General features: G+C 34.6%; 1 protein-coding gene across 7 annotated transcripts in view; it reads left to right on the forward strand.

Moving 5' to 3' along the window:
* The window catches only part of LOC145288065 (uncharacterized), a 612,213-nt gene that overhangs the window by 83,730 nt on the left and 501,558 nt on the right, over window positions 1-26,925 (forward strand). For 2 of the 7 annotated variants that reach the window (XM_080136111.1, XM_080136115.1), the window contains exon 1: window positions 17,982-18,395. The exons of 3 other annotated variants lie outside the window; for them this stretch is intronic. The gene's annotated coding sequence lies outside the window, so the exon portion shown is untranslated. Of the gene's footprint in view, window positions 1-17,981; window positions 18,396-26,925 lie in introns of those variants that run through there. 2 more of the 7 variants (XM_080136113.1, XM_080136118.1) reach the window with 1 other exon arrangement.

The following is a 26,925-nucleotide window of genomic DNA, read 5'->3' on the forward strand; positions in this document are numbered from 1 at the left end:
AAATACACAAACATTTACTAGATATCAGCAACAGTTTCTCTAAACTATAGACCAAAGATAAGATGAAACGAGCTCTGTGATTGGTCGTTCTATCGCAAGCCAACGCGTTTGTAAACAAATGTTTAATCATTTTTTTCCCATGAGTCAAATCTTCTTTTTGTATGGAAGACCCTAGTAACCTGTAAAATGAGTGATGTCCCTGTCAGTCTGCCTCTCTTCAGGTATGCGATTGTAAGCGAAACCATATATCAAGATTAAATACAACTTAAAGTAACCTTTTATGACGAATAGAATGGTGGCATTAATTTCATATTGAGGAGGAGATACAAAAATATTGCGGGGGTCTGCATTTTTTGCACCGGATATTCAGAAACAGTAAATTTTATTTTATTTATAACCTGAACAATGAAAATAGCAATATGTGAATCAGTGAGAGCATGCGTCTTCATTTGTTCCTGGGCAACATCGGGTTTTCGTGCGAGTACACTCTGACATTTATTTATGCAAATCAGATTATTTTAGTAACTAATAACTAACTAGTGGGACCTGTAAAAATTCCACAGAGGACTCATTCATATGTAATATATTGATGTAGGCATTCTGTAGATGTTCAGTGTAAATGGAGACGCTCTCATATTGTAGCTTTTTTGTTAAAACTGCAAAAGTATTTATCTAAGCTACCACGAACGCCCCGCAAAGCCCGGTCGTAAAGTACGCTTAAATATATTTTAATTCTTGCAAGTTTCGTATATATATTATTATAGTTAATGTTCTATCGATTTTTATATATTATAAAGTTGCGATTTAAAACAAAAAATATATATCCATATGACTTGGGTGCATTAGCGTGAATCGAAACATATATATATATATATATATATATATATATATATATATATAACTTGAGTTCCTTCAGTCATAACTGAAACCAAAACTTGGGTGCATCAGCTTTAATTGAAACCGAAATTAAACTTATGAAGAATTCTTAGTAAAATTATTTGACAAGAAATAGAAGTACATAACAATTAAACGACCCGTATGTAAGATTGACACAGAAAATAACACACACGCTATCGTATTAATATATAGATGATGAGACGATTCCTATATTTTTCCTGATTCTGATACAATTACTGATTCTGTTCTAAATTCTCAATTCCGATAGTTTACCAATTCCAATTCTTTTAAATTTCTAAATATCTAAAAATATTTAGTTACAGAGCTTTTTTCTTTAATGTATTCATATATTTTCACAAAAGTAAGAGTGTGCTGGAGAAGTGGGGAGGGGGGAGCTACATTACATGAATAAATCTTCATAACTATTTTTCTCCAATCTGTGCGTCGTGATATTCCGAAAATAGGGATTTCATAAACTCATTGTAAAATTTCCATCTGAATTTTCATGTGCCATTATTCCTATTTATCTATTCGTGCCATTTTATATGTGACATTTGACCGTGCCATTTTTTTTTTCCGGTTCCATTTTTACTTAAAGTCGTTATTATGATGTATGTATTTTATTTTTACTGGTTGTTTAAAAACAATACATATTTATTTTATCAATAGTACTAACAATCTATTATATATATAAAAGTGAACGTGTGTGTGTACATTTTCCTACGCAATAACGCTGTCAATATTCAGTCTACAGACTCGAAATTTGATATACAGGCTACTGAGATTTGGGAAAATCTTTGTGATCGGTTTTCCGCCAGAAATTTGGCTGTTAAGGGGTCAAATTTCAACAATTTGACCTTTAAGATCTCTACCAAACTCCTCCGACAATTTGGAGTCCAAACACTTGAAATTTTAGATATAGGTTCCTTGGACATGGATTTAACTTAACTTGATTTAAGCCCAGAACAATAAAGATTAAGGGGTCATAATAGGGGTCAAAGTTTTTAAAAAATTTACCTCTACGGTCTCTATCAAATTACTCAGACAATTTCTGGTCTAAACATTTGAAATTTTACATAAAGGGTATTCAGAGATAGGGCAAGCTTTTTAATCGGTTTGGGTCGAAAATTTTTAGTTACCAATATATAAATGTATGCATGTATGTATGCATGTTTGCTTAAAACTTTCGACAGGGGCGACGGATTTTCTCAAGATCAGTATCGTTTTAAGTTCGACCTTTCAGACGACAAATATCGAAAAATTGGCTAAAAACATTAGTATCTTTACCTTAAACTGAGTACTTTTCTACAGGGGGGTCGCTTTTTCGCCGATATTTTTGAAAGTCAGCTTCTCCTTTCGATTGTCTAGCTCTAATTTAAACATAAGTCACTTCCGGTTTGGCAGTGGTCGTAACAGCAAAGACGTCAGGTTTTTTTTCCCATTCTTTTCCTCCTTCATGGTACGGGTTCGAGCCTGCTTTCCTACTACCACTGTTTTTTTTTTTTTTTTTTTTTTTTGCTCAACATACACCTCCAAACGCCCGTGCAACGCCGGGCTGAAATGCTAGTGGTAAATAAAGTTTTAAAAAATGTTTTTTGGCGAATCTGGAACTAGGCAGAAATTTTTCGATACTCTTAAAACTTCAAATTTTTCCGATTCCAATTAATCATCTCCCAACACTTTTCGTATCTTTGGCTTTCTTTTCTTTTTCACTATTTTACAATATTTACAGACTAGCCTGGGTGCCTGGCGTTTCCTAGGTGTTTGAAGGTGTGCGCTGAGCAAAAAAAAAAAAAAAAAAGTGATAGTAGGCAAGCTCTATCCCGTACTGCGAAGGAGGAAAAGAATGTGAAAAAAGTGTGACGTCTTTGCCGTTGCGTCCATCGCCAAACTGGATGTGGCGAAAGTTTAAATTAACGAGGCGATGACTTTCGAAAATATCAGCGGAAAAAAAAGTGTCCAGTTGAGGGTGAAGGAATTAATATTTTTAGCCAATTTTTCGATATTTGTCGTCCGAAGGGTCGTGCTTCAAAACGATACCGATCTCATGAAAATCCGTCCCTCTGTCAAAAGTTTAGGCAAACATACATATATACATACATTTAAACAGACAGATGAGATTTACATTATAGATGTCTGTCTTAGCGTCACTCTATTTAAATTCTATATTTTGCATTCTACGTCTATAGCCCTATTGTCACTACTAATTTAGTATTATTAGATTGGACTAATATTCAGGCGAGATGGACAGCAATTTTTTAATAATCAGTTGCCACTTATTAAATCAGAAAGGCACTCGAGGATAAGGGTTAATAAAATTGTCAGATAAACAATGCTATGAGATTATTCAAAATAATGAATGGACAAAATTTGGTTACATAAGAGGATGGCTCGACAAGTATGTGTTGACATTGGATTTGAAGATGACCATGTTGTAGTTTGCAAGGGAGCAGTCTTGTAATGTGTTCCACGGATGGAAATATTTGTGCCAATAAAATTGTAATTTTCATAAAAAAATATATCGTACATAAGCAAGTGCCCCCCCTCGCTTACTTTCAACCACGATGCATTCGTAATCCATAGTCTTGGCCATCACACATGTTCAAATCAGAAAGGCTTTTGAATAACGGTCTACAGCTTTAACTCCTCATCAGAATATTATTTGGTTTAATGTCTGTTTAACATGCAGGCATGTGTTGGGCGGCGTTTAGAAATTAACTTCCAAACTAACCTATCTCTGGCCAGGTCTTTATTTAAACTACGTTACCTAAAATGCGACAGATTTTCTTTGGAAGTCATTTCCTTAGTTGAGGTAAGATTTTTATGGCTGGATACACTTAACCAGTAGGTGATGAGGACTAGTGCTTTTATGGAGACACCATCTCTACCAAGACTAAAGAGCGCTTCATCTGCCTTTACACAGAAATGAAGAATTGGTATACTTCAAGGATGCTTATCGGACGGATTTCGTTAACATTAGAAAAAGATAATACTAGGAAGTTTTGGACTATATATATATATATATATATATATTGCTTCTTTGCTACTTATATTTCAGAAATAAAATATTTGCTTTGGGCGCAGAAATCTTTTTGTATCGCATGACATTTTGTCTTGACTCCGGTGTTTTCTCATTTTCCCTTGGGAGGTGGGGGCTGGAGAGAAATCAATATCAAAACGAGGGGAAATGGAAAACTGTTGCCCAAACAAGGGTCAGCGGAAATGAAGCTCTTTGTTTAGTCTCGCTTGCTCTCTGGATAAAAATGAACAGTTGAAAATTTTAGGAAAAGTAAGCTGAGAAGCACATATATATTTTCTTTCATATATATATATATATATATATATATATATATATATATATATATATATATATAATGTGTATGCATATGCACATACATTCGCATATATTCAAACATTATATATGCCCATACATCTACATACATTATATCTATAAAAGTGAAAATGTCTGTGTGTGTGTGTCTGTACGTTTCCCTACCAAATAACTCTGTCAATTTTCCGTCTCGAGAGACTCTAGATTTGACATAAGGAGTATTAAGATTTGGGAAAATCTTTTTAATCTGTTTTCGGACAGACATTTGGCTGTCAAGGGATCAAAGTTCAACGATTTGACCTTTGAGAACTCTATCAAACTCCTCCGCCAATTTTGGGTCTAAACACTTGAAATTTTAGATGTAGGTTACTTGGACATGGATCAAATTTATAATTTGATTTGAGCCTAAAACAAATGTTCAGGGGTCAAAGTTACAAAAAATTTGACCTGCGGTCTCTACCAAATTACTCAGCCAATTTTTGGTCTAAATATTTAAAATCTTTCAAAGGGTATTCAGACATAGGACAAGCTTTTTAATCGGTTTTTGGCCGATAATTTGGCTGTCAAAGTTCAAAAGATTTCACCTTTTCGGTCTCTAGATAACTATTCAGCCAATTTTTAGTCTAAACATTTGAAATTTTACATAAAGGGTATTCAGACATGTAGCAAAGCTTTTTAATCAGTTTTTGGGCGAAAACTTGGCTCTCAAAGGTGAAAGAGTTGACCTTTGCAGACTTTACCAAACTCCTTCACCAGTTTTGGGTCTAAACACTTTAAATTTTAGATGTAAGTTACCTGAACAGGAGTCAAACTTTATAATATATATACATATGCACATAAAGTTATGAACAGTACATAGGGTCCGAGCAAAGCCGGACTGAATTGCTACTATATATATATATATATATATAATCTCGGAGATGCCTTCAATAAGTTTCAAAACTTTTTTGATATGCGCACTTTTATTGATAGTACACACATGAAACTCTAGTCTCCTTCAAAGTAATCTCCTTCGATTGTAATGCACTTGTTGTACAAATAACTTCTGGAAGGTCTCATGGCCGTCCTCTTGTGTGATCCTGTCAATGACACTTGTCACAGCCTCTTCCTCCTCAATTGTCGTAATGACAGCCACCAAGGTTTTTTTCTTGAGCTTAGGGAATAGCCAAAAGTCAGAGGGAGCAAGGTCTAGACTATAGGAAGGATGAGGAACTATCTTGATGTCCATCTTGGTCAAATAGTCTGTGAGAATTATGGAGTTGTGGATTGGTGCATTGTTCTGGCGAAAATGCCATTGATCCAATCTGAATTACTGGCCTCTTCTGATGGAATCTCTTCCTGACCTCCCTTAAAACCTCAACATAGTATTCCTTGTTGATTGTCTGTCCAGGGGGAACCCAGTGCATAAAGATCGTGCTCATACTGTCAACAAAAAAAAAAAAGAAAAAAAAAAGGAATCCTCATTTTCTGTATGGATTTGCTCTGTCTGGCCTTCTTGGGTCTGGGAGAGCCAGCATGCTTCCACTGGGAACTCTGTCTCTGGTTCATAGCTGTAGATCTAGCTTTCATCGCAGTTCACCAGAGCACCAAGAACAGTGGGACCTGAATTGAACCATCTCCTGTCGTGACATCTTTCTGGTCTTCTCTGAGCATCCTTGAGACAAACTTCACACAAATCTTGTGCATCTTCAGTTCCTTGCGAAATAATTGTGTTCAGTTTCCACACTGACATCAAACTGCACTTATTGTTTCTATAGACACACAAGTCCTTATCTATGAAATTCTTTATTTGGCCAATCAACTCTGGCATTCTCACTTCCTTACTTCTCCCATACCTATCCACCTTCAGACTCCCTGTCTTCCTTGAATCTCTTATGCCACTCAAAAACTGATGCTCGATTCATGCAAGATGGTCCAAAAGCAGTCTAAAGCATTCCATACGGTTCTGTCATGTTTCCGTTTAAAATAAAATGTTATTGCATATTGTTCTTCTGAAGTGTTCTCCCATCCAGATTGCAGTTTTGAAATTCACTATCTGTGACAGTCAGGCTATAGTAGGGTGTATTCCAATTCCTGCTGTACCTATTCATTTGAACCTGAAATCATAAAAATTGGTCTGTCATCTCATAAGATGTATAGCAATAACATACTAAATTTTCAAAAGTTTGACAATTTTAAATGCCTGTACAAAAAAAAAAAGCCTGGAAACTAAAGTACTGAGTACATTAACAAGTTCGTTTTAATATTTTTTAAATAGAAAAAGCAGGCTTTTAATATCAATGTTAGAGCGAGAAAAAACTGAACATTATAGATTTATTTACAAAACTTAGAAAAAATTGTAAACATTTAAAGTTTGAAGCATAAAAATGTTTACAAAAATGACAATTAGGCATTAAATGATATAAAAAAAATGTCATAAAAAATCAACTTCGCTTGTTACAATATTTAGAATGTAAATATGTAGAAGTCAGATAAAAATCGAAAATTTCCTTATAAAGTTAAAATTAAATAAAATAAATTCCATGGTTTTGCATAAATATAAAATACTGGCAGGTGTGAGAAGTTTTCTAGCATTGTTGAACAGTGCTACATCAGTTAAAAAAAATACCTCTGGACAAGTCGGAATTTCCAATGCATTGCTCCAAGAACCATTGGTAGAACGTAACGCGTGCAAGGTAATCCGTTTGTAATAACGCTCGTGCAAGTTATGGCTGATAAGGATACAGACCTTGTTCCCATAACACTTTCCAAACAATCGAATGAGAAATCTGACATTTGCCTTGTACTTTGAGAAAAATATCATGAAGATGTGCAGAATAAGATATTGCGTGTTATGGTTACGTTGAAAGAACGAATGAGAGTTCTTGGGTTAAATGTAGAACATTAAGCAATATCAGTAGGCAGGGGACGGCTAACGAAAAGCTGGGAAGTGTTAAGGGTGGGTTTGAGAAAAAGTGAAATGGATAAAGATCTGGCTAATGAGTATCTTATTCTCTTATTCTGGCGGCGTTAACTCCGGTTGTTTTCTGTTGCTACTGCAGGGTTTAAAACCTCCGTATTTACACAAGAGACTCTCAGATGTTTTTTTATATTTTTATTATCATTATTAGGACATCTCCAAAGCATAAACGAAGTGTATATTTCCTTTCTTATAATTTGTGCATATCGCACCCTGCACTAGACGTTTGAACTCAGTAACCCAAAGAAAAACTTACTAATAAGTATAAAATGCAGGACTGCGGTTTGCGCAGACGTATTTGTTTCAGTGGTTTATAACTCGGAGACCGAGCATTTTGGGGTGTATATATATATATATATATATATATATATATATATATATAAACAGGCTGCCAAACGTTGCCCAGAGAATCTTTTATATATGACGTCATAACATATAAACATACAGATAGGAATATGGATTTATGTTATAAAATGTGTGTGTATATACACTAGCAGGAAGACTTGACGTTGCTCTGGGTTGAATAGGGATCACTACTTTTTCATTTTATACTTTTTTTTTAGACTACACTGATAACACCATATTACTTTCTTTGTTCGCACTGCCCTTCTCCTCTTCCCGTGCTCCCCAATATAATCAGAAGCTGAAATGTTGGAAAACTCTGAATGAGTGCCTTATATAAATTGTTTAAATTTCGTTAAGATCTGGTATATGTATTTGAAGTTTTAAGGTTTTGCTCTCATTAGTCACTTAAAAGTGAGGGGTACATAGATATTCGGTATCACTTCCATTCTCTTCCCAAGGAAATTTTATACGCATGATTTAAATTTCATTAAAAAAAAATTGATATATTTAAAGTCCTGTCCTCATCGGCCCTTTAGGGGTGCGCTAAAAGATTCGAGAACTCTTTCATTGTTTTCCCAGATAAATTTAAAATAATGCGCTTTTAGATTTTATGTAGATTGTCTAACCTTTCTTTGCATACGCAACACACAAATATCTAGACATATCATATACCAATGAGTTTTAAGCCAGAAAGAGTGGACTCTAGGAGTAAGCTACAAAATTATCATATTTCATAATTGTGCATTAATATACTGTGGAAGCAAAATGAAGACTTCAAACAGGGTGTTGATGGCAACAAGAAGTGTATTTCATTTTACGTTACTATGGTTTCCATGTCCAGTCGAACAATTTCAAACATTATATCGTTTGAAAATTTTCCAAAACCAGCATTTCTTCAGACTTTATGAATAAACACGCTTTTGACAATAGAGCATTTTTGAAGAGAAAGAAAAAAGAAAAATTCCCTTAACGGGAAAAGCATGTGAGAAACATTTACCTTTGCTGTAGTTACGGAAAAGCCCATTTAAATATTAATATATCGCCTAATTTTCGTATCTTTATTTAAGAACAGTCATGAGAAGTTTTCACAGGAAACCCTAAGCCATTAAAAATTTTTTTTTATATATCCCATTCGTTGAGTTCCTAAATTAGATCTCGCTGTTTCTTTATTTTCCAATAATTAATTTTTTTTATAAACAGTTTTTAAATTTTTATTTCTATATTTATAGTATGGTCATAACAACGTTACGGTTAATTTTAGTTTCGTATTAGTGGCAAGTACTGTTTACAGATTATCGTTATTGTAGTACTTAGATGTAAGACCATTTTAGGTTTAAAGTTTAATTGAATATGAGAATAAATGCAAAGACTGTATTGTATATATAAAGCCTTGTACAGTATTTCGAGTGAGATTTTCTAATCTATTTATTATTATTTAATGTTTTAAAATTTATTGTCATTCTACTTGAATGTTTTCATATCGTTTCTAAAGACAATGAAGGTAGATAATCCAATTATGTTGTTAATTGCTATTAGTTAATTCTGTTGGAAACTGGGTCGATTTTTATTTCCTATGACAGTTAAAGGGAGATAATTCATGCCGTTTGATGTTTTCTGTTCATTGATTACTAGAAGGCGTCTATGATTTAATAATTAATTTAATCAGACAGATCCAGAACGTGCTACGATGGCTTATTTAACAAATTAAGGATATAAATTATGTTTTTAATCTTAAAAAAAATGGTTTTTACCCACATCTGTTATTAATCACTTATGCTGCTCATGTCTTATAATTCATGTGTTGTATTCTTGGGTATCTAAATAAAGCATTGTATATCCACTAATTATTATTCTGACAGCAAAACCACGCAATAGCTACAAATGTGTTTCACTCCGATGAGAAGATGTCTACTCTTGCATTTATGGGTAAAAACATTTAGAACAGGGAGTGAAGTAAGAAAATAAGTAAATCAGCATGGATTTTACTAAAAAATCAATTAAACTAATTTTCAGCCCCAATGTTGCTAATTTAATTTAAAAAAAAATGGTTTAATTGCTAAGTTGTTTTATTGATTTGAAGAGGGTATCACTTATTTCACCGTCAATACTGCTACAACTGAATACAAAAATGCTTACCGTTATGGAGAAAAATTCCATTTTTAGATGAGCTTTATACTTTATTTATATTTCTTACCCGGTTTAGAATAATAGAAACTATATTCGCATGTTAGATTTGAATCCTTCATTTAGATTATAACAATTCTAGCTATTTAACTCTACATTAAAATTTAATCCTAGCATCCGATGTTCCTTATTGTTGTAAAAAGTTATACCTCAGTTATATTTAAGGCGTGATAGCAGAAATCTATTCCTGTGAAGACATCCCTGTATGGCATCTAGTCTTTTGTTCAAAATTTCCTCTTTGGATTTCACTATGTGAAAGGCTTCCAATAAACATAGATTGCACCTTTTTGATTTCCCGGGGCTGTACTTCCTCCCCCTGTCTACTACTGACCATTTTAATTCAAATTTTTCATTATTTCTGTTAAGTTCTCTAACCCAATCACCTAATGCAGTTGTATTCCTCTTTTTGTTTTTATTTTTAATGCTGATTTTTGTAAACCCTCCTGCTATCGTTTACACCATATCTATTAGTTTCTATCTTTTAAAGGATACAACGTGGTTTCTATATCTGTCCTTAAACACTGTTCCCGTGGCTCCCAGATATATCTTCTTTGTGTTGTCGGTTTTTATCTCGCATTTATACACTATTTCCGAGGTTAGACATTTCCCATCCAACGGACAATTTCTAGGTATTCTGCAATTACATTTTCTATATATAAATTAGTATTGACCAAAAAAAAAAATGGTTGCTCTAGTGAAGAATAACAATTTTTTAATGAATATAATTTATTTTTGTTCCCTTTGTTGAAAACGATTAAAAATTTAAAAGTATTTATAGCTCTAGTTCTGCACTATTAAGCTATTAATAGAGCTTTGAGTTTTTAAAATAAGTGCCACACTCACGCTATATTAGCATGTTTTATCGACATAAATGCACACATACAGTCTAATTTTTTTAATGAAAACTAAATTTTTTTCTCAACTATTTTACCAGTATTATTTTAATTATATTTAAAACTAAACGAACATCATAATGAACATATCCGCTCGTTGCTATGGAGACCGGCTACAGACAGTTTTAACTACCCCCCCCCCCGCTTCCTTTTCGTCTAGTCGTCTGATCTAATTTAGGGCTACTTCTTATTGTGTCTGATGTCTGCTGATTAAACCAACTTCCCATTTCTTCCAATGAATCCAGTCAACTATAGAGATTATAATTTAAAAAAAAAGAAAAAGGACTTCCTAAATTTCTTATTTTCATTAAAAGATTAGCATGGATAATGAACGGACACCTCTGTCGCTTGATGAAATCTTTTTTAGACTGAAACAGTAAATTTATTGGAGCGACAATTAACATTTCGCTCTTTTATTGAGCACTACGAATAATCTCATTAAATTTAATGGTTTTTACTTTGGGATATATTTACCTGGTGTGTGTGTATGTATGTTTGTATAAAGATATATATATATATATATATATATATATATATATATATATATATATATATAAAATCAGAGGTACATAAACGCAATAAAAAACACACACACACACACGCTCTCTTTCTCATACAACAATTATATATAATTACAAAAGCAAACATATTCCACACACGATATTTATCGTGTCAGTTGGAAATTAAAATGTGTCTTTTTGGTCCCTCAACAAAGGGAGGCTGGACCTGTAAATTCACCCTTGTCCGTTCGTCTGTCCACACTTTTCTTCAATAACTATACCTTGGAATTTTTTGAAATTTTGCACAAACATTAAACATGATACGAGTAAAAATAAAATTAACAGAACGGATTTTCCGAGAAAACTCTGGTTGCCCACCCCCAAGGAGTGCCCTTCGGGTTAAAATGGCTAAAATTCACACTTTTGTGCTTATTAAAAAACATTGATGCTTTGAATTTTTATAAAACTTTCTGAAAAGTTGTAACTGATTTCTATATAATTTTGTTTGTCTATACTTTGTGATAACTCTTGGGTATGCGCCAGGGACTCTTTTAGGTTTAATAAAAACACTCCATTTTTAGACTATTTTAGCATATTTGTCCAAAATTTTCTGTGTATGTCTATTTAGCAGTTTTGCATGGTGCTGAACTCAAATTTACATATGTTAAGGCCTAAAACTGCACCGTTTGTTCATTTTTATCAGGATTTGACGTCCCCTGGGGATTTTTGGGGCTAAATAGGGGGGGGGGGTGCTGAACTTGGTCATTTTTTTATGCCTTGTTCACTGTGCACTCACGGGGGACCATGCATGTTTCACTTGTTGTTTTAGAACTTAAAACTATCGATACAAAAGTCTAGTTATTATACAGGCACTGTAAATAATTTGTCGTTTTTCGTATGTATACTTAAAATTAAACGGAACTTCCATGAACAAAGTTTCTTTCCAAGAGCTACCCATTTATAGAACAGAATACCACAAGGCTGACTTCAACATGGTTGTTTTCACGTCCAGTGTTAACAAATTCTTTGTTGAGCCTTCCTCTTAAACAATCGAGTTCTGCCCAGTTTAAAACATCGTTACCAATCCTTATGGTGTTGTGTATTTTTTTATGGACTTATCTTCATCTTAATAGTTGTTTCACTACGTTTCGGCTGTTTCTCTGACCTTCTTCAGGTGGTTAATCACAACGGGGTAGGAAGGCTAAGTCTTGTAACTGTATCCTCAGTAATTACTGTCTTCTATAGTTGTTGTTGTTGTTGTTGTCGTCTCACCACAATTTGACGAACTAATCCTTTGCTCTGCTTTGGGTAGGATTGAAACCGCTATTTTCAAACAATACTCACCTGGAACCGTAGAGACTCAACGCCTCTATCCACTGCGCCATGTGTGTTGTCTCATTGCCCACCTGACTCATCAACTGTTATCCTTGAGTAGCTTCTTGGACCTTAGTAAACAGTGACTAGTTGGTATATAAAAGTAATTCTGGTCAAAATTAAAGGTTGTAGTCGAGTATTATGGTTCTCTGGTACACTTCGGTATTTCTCGGAGAGGTTAATAATCCAGAAAAAATTAAATTAACAGGTGTGATTATTAAATTTTTAAAAAGTCAAAATTGTGTGTATAATTTTGTCAGTGGGATGCTTGTAAAATCTATTTTGGTTTTAGTCGAATTTTGACGGACGCCTTTTGCTTTTTGGAGCATACATTTTTTTTTTTTTTGTATATATATATCAATGCTTTTGTTGAAAACATTTTCTTCAAAGCATATTTTGTGATGTGGCTGAATCTCTCCTACAAGGAACACAAAAGCATCATACTACTTTAACCATGGCTAAGTGGTTAACGATACGGACTGAAAACCTGCGTGTGCCAAGTCTGAATCTAGTTCGTTTCACACAAAAAAACATTTTCATCTAACTCGCACCTGACCCTGTGTTGTCTAACCTCCTGGAGAGGCAGTTAATCAATATAAATACTTTAACATCGTTTCCTGTATAAAATTTAAATCAAGCCAGTTTCAAAGTCACATTCAACTGAAAGCAACGAATACGGATTATTATGGCGCGTAAATAAATTGGTTAATTGTCCATTGTTAATACAATCGTGATAAAATGCAAAGATTTTTTTTTCCGGAACGCATAAAAAAATGCATTGAAAAGTATTTCCTAAACGACACTCCTATCCATTTCGGAGCAGGGAAGTAATTGTTTAATTTGCTCATTTATTTATTTTTCGATCATTGTGCTCAAAATGTGTTAATTGTCAATACGGAATTACTTTATTATTCAAACAGATTTTTTTATTAGTTTTACTTTGTATTAGTATTTACTTTGTCGTTCGAATGCAATTAAGTTTGTTTATTGTTGTCAAGCAACTTGTTTTTCTTGTAAATGAATGCGTCTACGTTGCCTGTTTGTATTTTAAAGGAATGATAAATAAAAATAAAATCGAATGAAATAAATAGGTAAAAAAAGAAGCTTACTACGAAGGAAAGGGGACTAATAAACAGTGTCTACCGCTTGCAACATTGCTTTAAGGCAATATTATAATTCGATTTTAGAAGTCAAATTACACTTGTGATATTCAAGTAATTTATTAAAAATTATTGGTTAATATTAATTTTTAATGGGGACACAGGTAAAGGCATGTAAGATTCAAATTTCTTAAGTTCATAAGCGACTGGCCTTGTCTAAAACATAACAGAAAATATCACCAGTCTAACAACCTACCAAGCCGAAGTAGGTATTTTTCAAAATAAAGTAAAGCGAAATACGTTATTTTATTGTAAAAACTATGTTAGAAATAAGAGTAATTTGGCTTGTTAAAATCAAATATTGATTTGTCAGATGCAATGCTATTTCGGTCTAAGTTCGAGAAATCAGCTGACCTTTCTTTAGAAGATATATTAGACGAAAGAGAAGGGGGATCATTAAAAAACGAATGAACCGATTTTATGTTACTGATTTAAGCCTTTCAATAAAGGTGAAGAATCCTGTCAATAATTTTTCGATTTAAAGCCGAAAGTTGAAAAGCCGGAAAATTCAAATCTGAAAAGTACTTTAACCAAATATGAAATCTTGAATGCCATTGGTCATCGACAATGATAGTTTTTATTTTGTTTGTTCAAAATATAATCTTGCATAATAAACCGATATGTTAATACAACACACGGACTTTTTCCTCAACCTAATCTATTATATGATAAAACTCAAATCGTCTTTCTTGGGCGATGAAGCTGTCTATCCGGTTCCGCTTTACAATGCGCATGCGTAAAGAAATAAAAACAAAGCCATGAAAGCTTCTTTTAATCAACATTTTTTACGTTTAAAATATGCAAATAAAAAACTGTAAATCCATTTGCTTTTGCGACATCGGCATTTTATAAATTTTATTTGTATTTTCATTGCAAATTGAAATCGTTTTCAAACAAAACAAATGTTTACGATTTAATGCATTTTATATATACTGCAATTGACAGTTTAAAAATGAAGAATTACTCAAAGCAACTTGCTCAGTCGTTGAAATCGTATTAATAAAAGAAAAACTTAATTGTCAACACATAATATCTAACTTTTTTATAAATATTTTTAAAAATTGGCTTGCCTTACAAAAAAAAAAAAAAAAAAATCGGGCAAGATTGGAAATTGAGTGGCAAAATACTCTCGATCCCTACATCACATAAAAAGGAACCAAATTTTCCTAATGCCCGTTATGTTACTATGTAAACAATAATATAAGTATTTCAGAAGTTAAGTTTTAAATAAGCAGAAATTATTTTTCCAAAATAAACAATATAAACGTAATTTAAAAAATAAATTTTATTTTTAAACAATATATACAGAACGTTTTAAAAAATTTTAAACAATATAAACAGAACTTTTTTTCAATTTTAAACAATATAAACCAAGTTTTTATAAATTTATACAATGTAAGCGTTTTTACTTTTTATTTTAAACAATATTACCAGAATTTTTTTAAAACAAGTATTGTTCACGAATGCTTTTGATTATGGGACTTCGCCCTAAAACCACATACGATTTTAGCATCCCAAATTTTTAAAAAGATTATTTCGATTGTATTTTCATTGCAAGTTGGAATCATTTTCAAACAAACAAACAAAAAGCAAAAATGTTTTTCTAATGTAAAACAAGCAACAAAAACAAAACAAAAAAATTACTTGATCAATTTACGTATTTAACAAAATATTTTTATGACTCAACCCAGTGTAGTTTACCTCATAAAAAGAAATCAACATCTATTTTTTTTTATTTATTTATTTTATTTTATTTTATATATTTTTTTTTTTTGCTAATACGTTTTAACGGCCTTTAAAGATAATATCAAAGAAGGAATTAAAAAAAATAAATAAAAATTTAATATTTTAGTAGGGGATCACTTTCCAATATAAATTTAACGTAAAATGTGCATTTTACCGTTAAATATTACTTAGTGATTATTTCCCGATATTTTTAAGGCTGTTCACACACACACACACACACACACACACAAACTAGGATGGTCATGTACAACGCACACTTCCTCCTTGTATTATTTTCTTTTCCTCTTTTTAAAAATTTTTCAACGGATTACACCCCTCTTATATAAAGAAGTTTTCGTTTAATCTAAAGGCAATGCTGTTAAAACCTTGATTATTTCATATTGTTTTCACGGGTGCTTGTGTGAATTCAATTTTTGTGTGTTTATACATTAATTCTGTATAGTCGCTTGCACTTTTATACATTAATTTTGTTTACTCACTCTTCCATAGCTAACTATAGCACATACTGACCCAACCGGTCACGGACAGTCTAATATTTACTAAAAATTAAAAAAAAATGAAATTTTGTGGTTATTAACAAAATCCGAGTTTTTGATAAAAGAAAAAGGCAATTGAAACAAAATAAAAAATTTTTAAAAATAAAAAAAAAAAAGTGCAAAATATTAGCACACAAAATGAGATCCCGAATTCAATTCAGTTCTGTTAAACAGATCCAATATTTCTATATTGCAAAGCATTGAAGAATTGAAAATATTAAATCATTTTTAAAACCAAATTCGAAGTTAAGAGGGTTTTTTTTCTTTCAATAAATGTAAACAATATTTATATTGTTTTCATTAATTGAAAACAAAAAAAAAATCGAATTTGGTTTTAAAAATGACTTTTAGTATTTCCAATTCAATTTATTAATATAAAATGATAATACAATCACTAGCTGCTTATATTTCTGTACACAAGAAAACAACTGAAATCTTAGGGAAACCCCTCGAATGCGAAAACTAATCCACATGAGTGACAAAGGCTAACCGGACATATAGAAACTGCAACAGAAATAAAACGAAAGATGCAACCAAGAAAACTAAAACCGCAAAATTGTAAAGTGACTACCCCCCCCCAACACACAAATGTTGAACCAGCATCAACTGGCACAACAATAGTCAATAGTTTTCTTCTCCACAATATCTGGAGTATAAGGAATGTTCAAACAGACATTACTATTTTAAAATTTTAAAGGTTTTTAGAAGCAAATAGAATTTATTATCTCCCTCTCACGGCGGGAAGATATGGTACAAGGATCGGAAAATAGAATTGAAGAGCCAGCGCCTTAGAGGAAGAGCACTCCACTCTGGTTTGCAAAGAAATGCCTTGTTGGCATCCTCTAGTAAGGTTACCTCAGACGATTAGTAATAAAACAGCCTCTTCTCAAAAAAGAAGTCAAAATCTGGGAGAGTGGGCCTCCTAGAACTGCGTAAGAGCAGCAACATACGACAGTCAACAGGGAAGAAGTCATTTAAAAAATAGTTTAGACTCTGTTGGTTTTGTTGCCGAGGGGAAAAATTCTCCGGAAATAAAGTAGATATCGATCCGTTTGAAATCTAAATTTACTATATGTAAACAAAGTTTGTGAATAAAAATATTTACTTGTAATATAAACATTTCTCCCTCTCCCTTTCCTCCTCTCTCTTTCCTCCTCTCTCTCTCTCTCTCTCTTTCTCTCTCCCTTTTTCTCTCTTTCTCTCTCTCCCTTTTTCTCTCTTTCTCTCTCTCCCTTTTTCTCTCTCTCTCTCCCTTTTTCTCTCTCTCTCTCCCTTTTTCTCTCTCTCTCTCTCCCTTTTTCTCTCTCTCTCTCCCTTTTTCTCTCTCTCTCCCTTTTTCTCTCTCTCTCTTTCTTCCTTTTTCTCTCTTTCTTCCTTTTTCTCTCTCTCTTCCTTTTTCTCTCTCTCTTCCTTTTTCTCTCTCTCTCTTCCTTTTTCTCTCTCTCTCTCTTCCTTTTTCTCTCTCTCTCTTCCTTTTTCTCTCTCTCTCTTCCTTTTTCTCTCTCTCTCTCTTCCTTTTTCTCTCTCTCTTCCTTTTTTCTCTCTCTCTCTTCCTTTTTTCTCTCTTTCTCTCTCTTTTTCTTTCTCTCTTTCTTTCTCTCTTTCTTTCTCTCTTTCTTTCTCTTTCTTTCTCTCTTTCTTTCTCTTTCTTTCTCTCGTCTCTCTCGTTCTCTGTCTCGTCTCTCTCGTTCTCTGTCTCGTCTCTCTCGTTCTCTGTCTCGTCTCTCTCGTTCTCTGTCTCGTCTCTCTCGTTCTCTGTCTCGTCTCTCTCGTTCTCTGTCTCGTCTCTCTCGTTCTCTGTCTCGTCTCTCTCGTTCTCTGTCTCTCTCTTTCTGTCTCTCTATTTCTCTTCCATTGTTTCCTTTCCCCTATCCTTTTCCTTACTCTTTCTTTTTTGTAGCTCCCTCTCTATTTCTCTATTTCTCTTTTATACCCCCATCCTCTGTTTCTACTTTTTTAGTTTCATTTTACTGCCTTTCTTTCTCTAATTTTAGCGTAGCTTCTCCCCCCCCCCCATCTTTGTTTTTAAACCGACTCTTTTCTGAAACTAACGTCCGTCATCGTGATTACCGCGCTGCCATGCGCATGCATGTTCGTGCCCGTCCCGTATAAAATAGGGGGGGGGGAGACCTGTTAGAATACATCAAAGCTACGAAAAAGAAAGGCGACCAAACACTTTTTGCCTCCTCCTCCTCCTCCTCCCTCCACCACTTCGTGCGAATCATTTGTACCGGCATCGTTGTCGTTGTCTTCTCTCTTCTAATTGAACTCCTTCCACAGCATTAGGGGAAGACCTGGACTCTTCTTTGCAACGGCGACAGCTGACAATTGATTAAAAAAGAAAAAAAATTCTTAAATCGTCCTGTTTTCCACAAGTGGGACATTTAACAAGTAAACAAGAGCGCATAAAAAAGCGATTTATCTTTTTCACCTGGATTTATTTCTTTTTCCGATATTTGCAACAACACAGGTAAGTTTTATCAACATCACACCCGCACCCGCACTTACTACAGAAAGAAAGAAAGAAAAAAAAAAATAACCCGTTACTTTATCGATAACGCGGACGTAAAAGATAAAAAAAAAAAATAAATAAAGATGCGTGGTTTGACTCGTCTGGTAAATTATAATTTGTACGCCCCCCCCCTCCCCCCTTCTCTTCCATGACGGGGATCGACGCTATGTACCTCCGAACCCACTTATGGGTGAGCACAAAAGTTATCATTTTTTTTTTTTTTTTTTCAGCAAATGACTCCTTGTTTTTATTATTTAAAATTTAAAATTTCTGACAATTGTGATTAGTGGGAGAAACTCTAGTAGAGTGCTCGATTATTGAGGAAATTTAAAAATTAAGAACGTAATATTTATTTGCGTATGTATTACAGAAGATCAGAACAACGTCGGTGCCGTCGGTTTCAAATCCAAACAATGTCGGATCTCTACGGAAATAGCGTCTCGCGCACTGTATGAATTTCTACATTTAAGTCTTCTTTATTTGAATTTGAAACCGACGGGCCTGATGTTGTTCTGAGCATTTGTAACGCACATATCTATTTATCTATCCGATATGTTAAAGATATATTCTTTGATAGCTTCATAGTATCTCTATATAACTATATTTATGTATATGTATAAATTTTATGGAAATTGGTAAAATTTTAAAAAGCACCTATATTTTCAAACCGATAAAACATGCCCAAATTTGCCGACAAGATCAAAGTGTAGTATCTGTTCTTCAGATGCTGCACTTCAATTTCTTGTTCTCTTTCAGTGGAGGAGAAATCCTTCACGACTGAGACAATTTTTATTTTTGTACCTTTTCTCCACGTTAAAAAACGACCCTGGTGTCTAACTCTGTCCCGTGGGGAGGCATAGTAAATAGGTACATATATATATAGTGTCCTAGCAGGCCTGCTTCAGTTTTTTGCCTTGGGATGAATTTTACTTAGGGCTTTTTTGCTTGGTTGTCTTTCCTGTGGCATTGCCAGGCCACTAATGTATATATATATATATATATACACGCATGTACATTAGTGTATATTTTCTGTCAAAAATAACGGGGGGAAATTATGCTTAATCATTATTCGCATTAATATTCATATAAAATAATAGAATAATTATTAATAATAATAAAAACACCTACCGTCGGTTTATTATATTGGAGGATATTTTTTTTCTTGATGTTGTCTGACTTGCTATTTGTTTTCTCAATTTCCCTCGCCACTTGAACGGTTTTATTGCAGATGCTGGAAAAGGACGCTCTTTTTACTCGCTAACTTTTGTATACACATTGATCAGAATTTAACAAATGGAGGCTCGTTGGAAAGCTAATGACCTGATTTGTTTAGTAGGCTATGTCACATTGTCGCACATTATGGGAATCATCCATTATCCAGACTCTATTTTTGCACTTTTTTTACAGCCATAAAATGTTTCAATCATCTGTTTTCCTAGTTTTGCATACGAATTACAAAATATCTGATATTTCCCCAAAACCTCAGGCCTTAATGGAGGGGACTGAAACTTACTACAATGGTTTACAATGATCTGAAATAACAGCAAGAGGAGACGTGATTCCAAATATTGCTCATTTGTTATATCTCCCCTCTTTAGTTTTCATACATAAAGTAAATTTCAGTGTATAAGGATTATTTGATATTCATGATCGTACCCTGTTTCCAAAAGAAGAGAGATATAGCATGAGAAATATTTAAAATTAAGTCTCCCCTTGCTATTATTTCAGATCATTTGAAACCATAGCAGCAAGTTTTAGTCTCTCCCCCCTCCCCCCATCAAGTGCAGAGATTTGGGGGAAATGTGTGTGTGCATATATATATATATATACGAGTCCTCCACATACAGTACTGTTGCTCTGTTTCACAGCTCATCAGTGCGGCTTGACAGGCAACTACCTCAAGCCAGGATTGAAACCTGACCGTCTGTATGACGGTCAAGGCTCCTCACCATTCTTATCGGCGGCTGCTGAACGAGTCATGAGTTTAACGATGTTTTGACATCGTCCGAAATACCTAAGCTCGATTTGTTTACACAAAGAGCATCGCTTATACGTTAATGGTAATTCGTGTATCACTTCTCAATATGCTCAACTCAAGATGAGGAGCATTATAGTCATCCACATACACTACTGTTTCGCTGTTTCACAGTTCATCAGTGCGGCTAGACAGGCAACTACCTCAAGCCAGGATTGAATATATATATATATATATATATATATATATATATATATATTAGTTATGCCGAAATTATTAATACTCCTGTATATTTTTGATATCTTAACATAATATAATTGTAAAATTTGTGTAAGGGTATTTTTTTAAGTAAACTCTATTAGAAGGTACCCCCTCTCCAAAAATTATTTTATGAATTGTTTAATAAAAATAGGAATGAGATTCAAATTTATTTACTTATAATATGTATCTTGAAAAAGCCTAAATAAATTCAGGCGAAATATTAATCCTTACAGGCCTCTGTGTTGCCTTTATCATATTCCACTTGGAATGGTTTTGCTTTATTTATTTATTTTTTTCATTTTATTCACCTATACATCCTGTCTGATTTTCCTCTACTAAATATATCACGGACTCGTACATATTTCAGAGCTTTCCTTCTCTTAGACTACTTGAATATAAACACACACGCACACGCACGCACCTTGAATCCCCACTCTACACAGTATCCTCAAGTGTCTAAGATCTCTCTATTTTTTTATGTGGAGATGGAGGGGGGAGGGAAAGGGGGGACCAGCTCCCGAGAGGTGGGAAATGGGAGCTGGATAGTAACTGTTGGTATGAAGGGTTGCCCCTACATTGACCAAGATCAGATATGTGGGGTTACCCCCACATATGGTCTTCGCTTGCAGCATCTGTCGGAACAGATACTACACTTTGATCTTGTCCCCCGTGCCGCCGAAGCGGGGGGGGGGCCTGTGGAGGGCTTTGGGCCTGTTATTAGAGTCGAGTTTCGCTTTTTTTATACCGAAAACCGAATGTAACACGTGCCGATGCGGGAAATGTGGAATAATTAACGTTTGAAAGTCAATAAAATTAAATAGACAGGTGAGCTCCGTGGATAACTGAGATATTACAATTTATAGATGACATAAAAAGTTTTAAGAAGTTGTGAACCGAGCAAGCGCTTCTCTGAAAGAAGCCTTTCGTGGACATCGAGGAAAAGCGTACATACATACACACATACATTTTCGCTTTTATATATATATATATATAGATGGCCAGTACCAGGTGGGTGACCATTTTGGAGTGCTCCAATGGACTCCCTATGGAAAAAGAAGAGGAAAATCAAAAATGAACTAGAAGCAGATAATTGAGAGAGATGTGATTGCAACGGGAATAAGCTAGTGGGGTGGGGGGGTCTGGTTTTAGATGAAAACGATGGTATACTTTGACTGCCTTATGTGTAGCAGGTTGCAAGACTTCCTGTCTAAGTTCCAAATTGCTCCTTCGAGTTTTAACATGGAGAATCCAGAATCCCTCAAAAGGGCCATACTAGGTTTGTTTTTCACCTCAAACACGGCATATTGCCACTAAAGCACAAGGAACTACTATGCTTTTGGTCAATCACATCACACATACGGTTCAGGATCATTTGATAATAAAGCTTCTCTGGTATAAAAAGGTCCTATTTACAATGCCTCCCCATGGGACAGAGTTAGACACCAGGGTCGTTTTTTAACGTGGAGAAAAGGAACAAAAATAAAAATTGTCTCAGTCGTGAAGGATTTCTCCTACACTGACAGAGAACAAGAAATTGAAGTGCAGCATCTGAAGAACAGATACTACACTTTGATCTTGTCCTGAAGAGCCACTCTCCAGTTGTCATTATTGACAAGCTTGCCTTTCTTAGGAATATAACTATTTTTCCAATCTTCTGGAATTTTACCTGTGTTCCATATTATATTACATAAGTGGCAGATTCATCTGACGATACTATTGCCTCCTGACTTTAACATTTCTGCAGAAATGCTATCTGTCCTTTGGGACTTATTAAGTTTTAAGGACTGCCTTTGCACTCCAATATTATAGGATCACTTGTTACCGTTGTGAAAGTTTGTTTTGTAATATATATAATATATATATATATATATATATATATATATATATAACTTTATCCCCTCTCTTTCTCTCTCTCTCTCTCTCTCTCTCTCTCTCTCTCTCTCTCTCTCTCTCTCTCTCTTTCCCTTTCTGTCTTGATTGGGGACATCTGGGTACTCCTACTCCCACCCATAAATCCACAATTCTCAAGTCCTAAATAAAATAAAATAAAAGCTTGCCATGACTTTTTAAAACTCACAATGTTATTGTAAAAGCCCTAATACAAAATACCACAATTAAATTCCTTTTAAACACAATTTTCAATAAAATTTTAATCTTGGTATAGGACTTTGTTTTCAATTGGATCTTTGATCAGAAATGCACAGACAACATATAGTGTAGATATATATACTACTTTGTACCTGCTGCCACTGCTCGTCCAACTTGAAATTATTCAACGAATGCTGTGATTGCTACTATGATTAAAAGCATACTCCCTAACTCCTGTATTGAGTTTGATTCTCTACACTGCCCTTCTTACTCGCGACAGATGCTACAATTGTGGAGAGAAACGTCACCTTAAAGATGATCGTCGCCATTCTCCTGCTCACGATAAAATATGCCTTGTGGTGAACTCAGTCATTTTGCCAAAGTTTGCTGTTCTACAAGATTAACATCTTCGCGTTCTACTTCGTCTGTTATAGTAGCCCGTGATAACGATGTTGATAATTCTCCTGTTACTAAAATGGTAAAAGTAAAAGGTAAACCACTTACCATCCTTATAGACACAGGCAGCTCCAATAATTTTATTAGTGCTAGTTTCATTAAAACCTTGAACCTGTCTACTCGGAAACGGGACTCTGTAATCTCTATGGCATCATCCGCCCTTTCTCTCAAACTATCTAAATATTGCACTGAGAATATTACATTCAAAGGTTTCGAGTATAAATGCATTGACTTCACGATACTCCCTAATTCCTGCACGGATACTCAGAATACCCTTTTTAAAAATGCGCCGAAGTATTACTATTTCTTTTGGCGTGTTACAGGATTGTCTAAAAATCTGCGCTGTTACTAAAATCAATTGTGCTCCCGTTAAATTATTCAGAAACTTGACCCGTAATTGCTACTAAGTCCTGCTATTACCATGCTGGAGATGATCTGTTCATTGAAAAAAAGAAACTCTTAAATTACTTGAGAATAATATAATTGAACCAAGTTATTCTCTATGGCACGCTCAAGTTGTAACTTTTTCATCTGATTAAAAGAAACGGTTGGTAGTTGATTTCTCTCAGATTATTGACAGTTTCACTTTGCTTGATGCATACCCCTTGCCACAAATCAAAGATTTTATGAACCAAATAGCCCAGTATCGTATATTCAGTATAATTGACTTTGTCTAAAGCATCCTATCAGATTGAAATTTGCCCTTCAAGTCCCCCCCTATAAGGCCTTTCATGCTGGAAATCGTCTATATCAATTTAAATGAATACCCATGGGTGTCACAGATGAGGCTTCTGCATTTCAACATTTTATGAATTCTTTTATTTCTGATAACAGATTGTCTGGAACCTTTTCTTATTTGGACGACATAACAGTTCCGGTAGGACCCAGGAGGAGCACAACGTAAATTTGGGGCGTTTCTTAAAGGCTGCCTCTACATATAACCTCGAAATAAACCGGGAAAATTCAAAGTTTTCACTTTGTTCTATTAACGTACTTGGATATAAAATTTGTAATGGAACTCTTCAACCAGATCCTGAGCTTTTGAGATTTCTTTTGCAAATGCCTCCCCCTTCCGACTAAAAAGGTGTCTTGGTATGTTGCCTACTATGCAAGATGGATACCTAATTACTCTCAAATTCGCCCACTAGTTGAAAATAAACAATTCCCGATGCCTTTAATGGTTGTAAATTTCTTCAAAGAGGTCAAGAAAGACATTACCGAATCTTCTGTAGAGGTTAACAAAGATGAATTGCCGTTTGTTATTGAAACCGTAGTACAATGGGGAAAGAAGTGGCTGGTTACTTTTAATGCATCTAAAACCAAGCTTCTCTCTTTACATCATCAACATTCTAATCCACATTTGTCATCAATTGAAATGAATGGCTCTCGTCTTCAGGAGGCCTCAAGTTTTGACAAGCTTCTGGGCTTGACCATTACTCCTGATCTTAAATGGAACACGTATATCAAATCTGTTGGCAAGGCCGCTGGAAAAATGGTGGGATCTTTCTATCGATCCAGTAGATATCTCACTGCTGATGCTATTCTCTACCTATATAAGAGCCAGGTACGTCCAAGGATGGAATACTGTTGCCACATCTGGGCAGGAGCTGCTAGAAAGGACTTGTCCTGCCTTGATAGAGTTCAAAATAGACTTCGTAGCCTCGTAGGAGATGTCCTTTTCTCCTCCTTGCAACCTCTATCTCACAGAAGAGATGTTGCGAGTTTGTTTCTGATGTATCGTTATTTTCATGGAAAGTGTTCAACTGAGCTTCAATCTATGGTCCCCCCTCGCCAAACTTTCACAAGAAACACTCATCTAGTTGTAAACACTATCAATAATTCCCCCCACTCTTTATCTGTGCCTAAACCTAAACGTAGATTCCATGAACAAAGCTTCTTTCTTAGAACTGCACGCCTGTGGAATTGTCTTCCGTTTTCCTGCTTTCCGGCTGACTACAATATGGTTGTGTTCAAGTCTAAAGTAAATAAGTTCTTGATGAGCCGTTCCATATAAGTTATTAAATTTACCAAATTTTCATTACTAATGATTACTATATTGACCAATTTCTACTGTACACTCTTTAACCCTTATCCTTGAGTGGCCTCTGGGCCTTGATAATGTGGTGATGCCTATGTAAAAAAAAAAAAAAAAAAAAAAAAAAAAAACGATACCTCAGAAAAAGCTACAAGCTGGGAGACCTGTAGCATTCTTTACCCAGTCGTTAAGCCCCTCTGAAATGCGACTTCATATAGTCGAAAAAGAAGCGTATGGCATAGTAGAATGTGTTCGTAAATGGAGAGGCTTATTACTGGGAAGCATTTTACTATTATTATGGATCAGCGAGCCGTATCTTTTATGTTTTAATCTGTAATGGCGAACAAATTAAAAACGATAAAATTGTATAGTGGAAAATGGAATTTCTTCCTCTTTCATATGATATAAAACACCATCCTGAAAATGAAAATGTTGTCGCTGATACGTTGTTGCGAACATGTGGTGCTATTTCTTCTTTGGATGAACTGAAATTAATTCGTAATTCTTTGATACATCCTGGAGTGCAACGCTTTTGACATTTTGTAAGATCACAAAATATTCCATATTCAATTGACGAAGTCCGGCACGTGACTTCTTGAATATCCTACCTGTGCCAAAATAAAACCCCAATTCCTTAATTCCCCTAAGCATATTCTTATTCGTTCTACCGACCCGTTTCAACGCTTTCTGTTGATTACAAAGAACCTCTTCTGGTATCCTCGTTAAGTTGCCATTAGATACTTACTGTTGTCAACGAATATAATTGATTTCCTTTCGCTTTCTCTTGTGATTGCTCTTAAACCGTGATACAGTGCCTGATGACTATTTACTCTATATTCAGACTTCCCTCATTTATCCATTCCGATCAGGGGACTTTATGTCCAGAGAATTCAAGCAATTTCTGTTACAACTTGGAATTGGATCCAGTAACGCTACTGCTTATAACCCAAGAGGTAACAGCTAATGTGAGCGCTACAATGGAATTATATTGAACACTGTCTGATTAGCTTTGGTTACCATTAACGCTTGGCAGAACGTTCTACAGAATGTTTTGCATGCTCTTCGCACTCTACTATGCACAACCACTAATGCCACCCTTCACAAACGTATGTTCAATTTTGAAAGACGCTCTTCCACTGGCACTGCATTGCCTCTTTCGCTCTATGAACCTGAAAGTGTTATTAAAAAGATTTGGTGGCAGGAACAAGTATGACCCTATTATTGAGGCAGTAGAACTCCTCAGAGCCAACCCCACACATGCGAGAATTCAACATCGTGATGTTTGGGAGAATTTGGTAGCATTGAGACATTTGGCCTGTCTTCCACGATCTCAGGATCCTGCTGGGAATGTGGACCTAGATCAACCAAGATTCTACTGGGAACGTGGACGTAGATGGACCTCAGGATTCTGCTGGGGATGCGGACCCTAAAAATCTGCCATCTTCGCCTGGTGTAAGTCTCAAGATTCATAGATTCATATTTGCTCAAAGTCTGAGACTTCTGACTCTTCCAGTGGTGAGCAGCCTCTCCGCTGGTCTAGTAGGACTCGTAAACCAGTCCAGCAGCTGGATTTATAAACTTTTTAATAATAATAATCTCTATTTCAAGTGGGGGAGTGTGTTATAATTTTCTTATAACTATTTTATTAAAGTGACGTTCTCTCTTATTTATGG

This window comes from Euprymna scolopes, chromosome 11 (genome assembly GCF_053919585.1).
Source record: "Euprymna scolopes isolate OS-2025 chromosome 11, ASM5391958v1, whole genome shotgun sequence".
NCBI lineage: Eukaryota > Metazoa > Mollusca > Cephalopoda > Sepiida > Sepiolidae > Euprymna > Euprymna scolopes.